Source organism: Triticum aestivum, chromosome 2B (genome assembly GCF_018294505.1).
Source record: "Triticum aestivum cultivar Chinese Spring chromosome 2B, IWGSC CS RefSeq v2.1, whole genome shotgun sequence".
Taxonomy (NCBI): domain Eukaryota; kingdom Viridiplantae; phylum Streptophyta; class Magnoliopsida; order Poales; family Poaceae; genus Triticum; species Triticum aestivum.
Window position 1 is genome coordinate 261,974,815 of NC_057798.1, and position 6,635 is coordinate 261,981,449.

The window sequence follows — 6,635 nt, forward strand, 5'->3', positions numbered from 1 at the left end:
CTCTCTAGTTGTCTAAGTGATCACGTGATCCAAATCAACTAAACCATAACCGATCATCACGTGAGATGGAGTAGTTTTCAATGGTGAACATCACTATGCTGATCATATCTACTATATGATTCACGCTCGACCTTTCGGTCTCCGTGTTCCGAGGCCATATCTGCATATGCTAGGCTTGTCAAGTTTAACTTGAGTATTCTGCGTGTGCAAAACTGGCTTGCACCCGTTGTAGATGGACGTAGAGCTTATCACACCCGATCATCACATGGTGTCTGGGCACGACGAACTTTGGCAACGGTGCATACTCAGGGAGAACACTTCTTGATAATTTTTAGTGAGAGATCATCTTAAAATGCTACCGTCAATCAAAGCAAGATAAGATGCATAAAGGATAAACATCACATGCAATCAATATAAGTGATATGATATGGCCATCATCATCTTGTGCTTGTGATCTCCATCTCCGAAGCATCGTCGTGATCACCATCGTCACCGGCGCGACACCTTGATCTCCATCGTAGCATCGTTGTCGTTTACGCCATCTATTGCTTCTACGACTATCGCTACCGCTTAGTGATAAAGTAAAGCAATTACATGGCGTTTGCATTTCATACAATAAAGCGACAACCATATGGCTCCTGCCAGTTGCCGATAACTTCGGTTACAAAACATGAGCATCTCATACAATAAAATATAGCATCACGTCTTGACCATATCACATCACAACATGCCCTGCAAAAACAAGTTAGACGTCCTCTACTTTGTTGTTGGAAATTTTACGTGGCTGCTACGGGCTGAGCAAGAACCTTCTTACCTACGCATCAAAACCACAACGATAGTTCGTCAAGTTAGTGCTGTTTTAACCTTCGCAAGGACCGGGCGTAGCCACACTCGATTCAGCTAAAGTGAGAGAGACAGACACCCGCCAGTCACCTTTAAGCACGAGTGCTCGTAACGATGAAACCAGTCTCGCGTAAGCATATGTGTAATGTCGGTCCGGGCCGCTTCATCTCACAATACTGCCGAACCAAAGTATGACATGTTGGTAAGCAGTATGACTTGTATCGCCCACAACTCACTTGTGTTCTACTCGTGCATATGACATCTATGCATAAAACCTAGGCTCGGATGCCACTGTTGGGGAACGTAGTAATTTCAAAAAAATCCTATGCACACGCAAGATCATGGTGATGACATAGCAACGAGGGGGGAGAGCAGTGGCGGAGGACCCCGGTGGGCAAGGTGTGGCAGCCGCCACACCTTGATTTGGTCCAAATTTTTTTATACATATACGCTTCGTTCGCTAATAGTTGGGAATCACTAAGTAGAGATTTCTTTTGAGCAAATCGCTTAGTAGAGATATTATAAAGAGAGAGGCCATTCATTTTATTGGGCCAGACAACCTTAGACATCCCATTATTTGGGCCTTCTAGAGACACATCGCACACGAACGACGCATCGAGTGGTTCGAGCTAGGCAAATAACAACGCAACCACTCCCGCAGACCGGCATACACACGTAGCAAGCAGCGAACCCTAGCATGGCGGCGGCGGCCAGGAGTAGGCGGACGACAGGGCAGCGGGTCGGCGGATGTGGCGTTGAGCACTCGTCGGGCAAGCGTTAGGCGTGGTTGGGCGCTGCCGAGAAAGGGACGCGGGCACGCGGCGAGCGGGAGCTGCGGCTAGGCCTAGCGGACGGTGCGGCAGCACAGCGCGGCGGCAGCCAACAGCCCAGCTTTGCGTCCTTCTCTTCTCGGCCTGCAGAAGATGGGGAGTAAGGGGAATGGGCGAAACGGGAGATGTATATTTTCTGAATTTTGTAGCATTTTTCGATAACTTGTAATCTGCAGCAATCAGTAGTTCCAACTCCAATGATTTATCTCTTCTATTGCAAATGGAAATCACTTTTGGTACTGTATGGGCTGTAATTATTTAGATTAGATGCATGTATGTTTTCTGACTTTTAAATCATTTTTGGAGAACAATTTTTTGACATCTTGGAAGCAATGCAATATAGTGATAATTTAATGGTGTGAAATTGTGAATTGCAGGAGGGCAGGGCACTGCCATTGCCTGGGCCTTCCAGACTCCATTGTGACCTTCATTATCGATATATTTTAGGTTGTTTTTCTATTGAAACATGTCTACATTTTCATTGTATTTGGTTATTCTTTTGTGGTGTGCAATGTTAGTGTGTATTGACTCTTTTAGTTTGCATAAAAATAAATTCGCCACACCTTAAATATTTTTTGTCCTCCGCCTCTGAGAGTGTTGTCCACGTACCCTCGTAGACCGTAAGCGGAAGCGTTATGACAACGCGGTTGATGTAGTCGCACGTCTTCATGATCCGACCGATCCAAGCACCGAACGTACGGCACCTCCGAGTTCAGCACACGTTCAGCTCGATGACGATCCCCGGACTCCGATCCAGCAAAGTGTCAGGGATGAGTTCCGTCAGCACGACGGCGTGGTGATGATGATGATGCTCTACCGGCGCAGGGCTTCGCCTAAACTCCGCGACGATATGACCGAGGTGGAATATGGTGGAGGGGGGCACCGCACACGGCTAAGGAACGATCCGTAGATCAACTTGTGTGTTTAGGGTGCCCCCCTGCCCCCGTATATAAAGGAGCAAGGGGGGGTGCGGCCGGCCCTAGGAGGAGGCGCGCCGAAGGAGTCCTACTCCCACCGGGACTAGGACTCCCCCCCCCCTTTCCTAGTTGGATTAGGACTTGGGGGGAGGGAAAGAGGAAAGGGGGGCGCCGCCCCCCCTTCCTTGTCCTATTCGGACTAAGGGGGGAGGGGGCGCGCGGCCTGCCCTGGCCGTCCCTCCTCTTCTCCCTCATGGCCCACTAAGGCCCATTAACCCCCGGGAGGGTTCCGGTAACCCCCCGGTGTTCCGGTAAAATCCCGATTTCACCCGGAACTATATTCCGATGTCCAAATATAGGCTTACAATATATCAATCTTTATGTCTCGACCATTTCGAGACTCCTCGTCATGTCCGTGATCACATCCGGGACTCCGAACAAACTTTGGTGCATCAAAACTTATAAACTCATAATAAAACTGTCATCGAAACCTTAAGCGTGCGGACCCTACGGGTTCGAGAACTATGTAGACATGACCTAGAACTATTCTCGGTCAATAACCAATAGCGGAACCTGGATGCCCATATTGGCTCCTACATATTCTACAAAGATCTTTATCGGTCAAACCGCATAACAACATACGTTGTTCCCTTTGTCATCGGTATGTTACTTGCCCGAGATTCGATCGTCGGTATCCAATACCTAGTTCAATCTCGTTACCAGCAAGTCTCTTTACTCGTTACGTAATGCATCATTCCGTAACTAACTCATTAGCTACATTGCTTGTAAGGCTTATAGTGATGTGCATTACCGAGAGTGCCCAGAGATACCTCTCCGACAATCGGAGTGACAAAACCTAATCTCGAAATACGCCAACCCAACATGTACCTTTGGAGACACCTGTAGTACTCCTTTATAATCACCCAGTTACGTTGTGACGTTTGGTAGCACCCAAAGTGTTCCTCCGGTAAACGGGAGTTGCATAATCTCATAGTTACAGGAACATGTATAAGTCATGAAAAAAGCAATAGCAACATACTAAACGATCAAGTGCTAGGCTAACAGAATGGGTCATGTCAATCACATCATTCTCCTAATGATGTGATCCCATTAATCAAATGACAACTCATGTCTATGGTTAGGAAACTTAACCATCTTTGATTAACGAGCTAGTCAAGTAGAGGCATACTAGTGACACTATGTTTGTCTATGTATTCACACATGTATTATGTTTCCGGTTAATACAATTCTAGCATGAATAATAAACATTTATCATGAAATAAGGAAATAAATAATAACTTTATTATTGCCTCTAGGGCATATTTCCTTCACCACCCTCGTGGGCCCCTCGAGCATCCACCAACCTACTTCTTCCTCCTATATATACCCACGTACCCTGAAAACATCATAAGCGACCAAGAAAAACTATTTCCACCGCCATAACCTTCTGTATCCGTGAGATCCCATCTTGGAGCCTTTCTCGGTGCTCTGTCGGAGGGGGAATCAACCATGGAGGGCCTCTACATCATCTCCAAGGCCCTTCTGATGAGTTGTGAGTAGTTTACCACAGACCTTCGGGTCCATAGTTATTAGCTAGATGGCTTATTCTCTCTCTTTGAATCTCAATACAAAGTTCTCCTTGATCTTCTTGGAGATCTATTCGATGTAACTCTTTTTGTGGTGTGTTTGTCGAGATCTGATGAATTCTGGGTTTATGATCAAGTTTATCTATGAGAAATATTTGAATCTCCTCTGAATTCTTTTATGTGTGATTAAGTTATCTTTGCAAGTCTCTTCGAATTATTAGTTTGGTTTGGCCTACTAGATTGATCTTTCTTGCAATGGGAGAAGTGCTTAGCTTTGGGTTCAATCTTGTGGTGTCCTTTCCCAGTGATAGCAGGGGCAGAAGGCACGTATTAGATTGTTGCCATCAAGGATAAAAAGATGGGGTTTATATCATATTGCATGAGTTTATCTCTCTACATCATGTCATCTTTCTTAATGTGTTACTCTATACTTTATGAACTTAATACTCTAGATGCATGCTGGATAGCGGTCGATGTGTGGAGTAATAGTAGTAGATGAAGGCAGGAGTCAGTCTAGTTGTCATGGACGTGATGCCTATATACATGATCATGCCTAGATAATCTCATAATTATTCGCTTTTCTATCAATTGCTCGACAGTAATTTGTTCACCCACCGTAATACTTATGCTATCTTGAGAGAAGCCACTAGTGAAACCTATGGCCCCCAGGTCTATCTTTTATCATATAAGCTTTCAATCTACTTTTATTTGCATCTTCACTTTTCCAATCTATATCATAAAAATACCAAAAATATATTTATCTTATAATATTATCTCTATCAGATCTCACTTTGGCAAGTGAATGTGAAGGGATTGACAACCCCTTTATTGCATTGGTTGCGAGTTCTTGTTTGTTTGTGTAGGTGCGTGGGACTTTTGAGGAGCCTCCTACTAGATTGATACCTTGGTTCTCAAAAACTAAGGGAAATACTTATGCTACTTTGCTGCATCACCCTTTCCTCTTCAAGGAAACCAACGCAAGCTCAAGATGTAGCACGGCGCGGCAGGAGGAGGAGGAGGTAGCGTAGCCAGGGCTTGGGAGACCGGGGGCTCCTGAGCCTTGGGTACCTCAGCAGCAGCATCGGGAAATGGCACCTTCGGAGCCAGCAGGACCATGGGGGCTGACTCTTCGCGAGGACGCTCTCTCGAGTCTCGCGAGGATGACCGGGCAGGGGAGGTGCGAACATCGTCGCCTCCCCTCCCCATGGAAGAAGGTGCGGCCGCGGCAGATGGATCAGCCCCAGACGGCGTCACCGCGTCCTCCTTCCTCTTCTTCATCGTAGACGGCGGCCTAGCCAATCGATGGTGAACGTCAAGGATCAACAACATAATCAAGAACAAGATGGAGCATGGACACTTACTGGTCTACCGCGGTTTAGTCCACCTTCCTCTTGCTGAGCTTGAAGCCCGAGAGCTTCGCGGCCCGGGGCGCAGCCGCAAGGGTTCCAGGAGCAGAAGAAGGTGCTGCGGAAGGGCTGGAGGCGGCTCTAGGCGGCGGCCGGGCAAAAGAAGCCTCTCGGGAGATCAGCGCCGACCTGCCCTTCGTCGAGATCACGGGCAGATCCTCCTTCTCTTGGGTGGCGTCGGCCTCGTCATTGTCTGGCAAGGTGCGGAGGATGTCGGCCCGGCGTGAGGGGGAGGTCTCCCCCGTCCCCTCGAGGGTCGCCTCCGAGTTGCGCTCCTCGTCTTCCTCCTCTGCGGGAATCACCCGAAGACACGTCCACCGACACCGTCGCCCCCCGGACCACAAGGGGCGCCGGCGGTACCAGGACGCGCCCATCAAAGGTGGGCATATCAGCCACCACCTGCGCCCTATCCTTGCGGAGGAACAAGGGGACGGGAGCACTCGATGGATACTCCTGGTCGTCCCCGACCAAGAGGCGGAGAGCTGCGGCCAGCTCCTGATCAGTCAAAGCCACCAGATTCAGGCAAAGCTTGTCATCTGCACCCCCAAGCATCCATAAGGGGCGCGAGTGCGCCTGAAGCGGAGCCACCCGCTGCATCAAGAACTCCCTCAGGAGCGCGGCTCCCATTAGCTTCGCCGCCTTCGCGTTGCCCGGCTTCAGGTCGGCGTTCATCCTCTCCAGCACCAATGTTGCCCGATCGTCAGTAAGCTTCATGCGAGACCACCCTTCGTCAGGCTGGGGCATCTTCGTCGGCAGCGCCAAGCGTGGGTGGACGCACTTGGCATCCATCATGACCCACTTGCTCCGGAAGCCGTCGACCCTCTTCCCGGCCTTCGAAATTGCATTGGCCTTGCCATACGCGACGAAATTGGCGCACGCCAAGGTGTGGTCGTTGTTGGTTTGGATAAGGAAGAAGTGGCGCAACAGAGCCACAGACGGCATCAACCCAACATGCGCCTCGCAGTAGTAGGCGAAATCGACAAGAGAAGAATGGAGTTGGGATGGAGATGAAGGGCCTGCAACCTGTAATGGCGAAGGACAGCATAGAAGAAG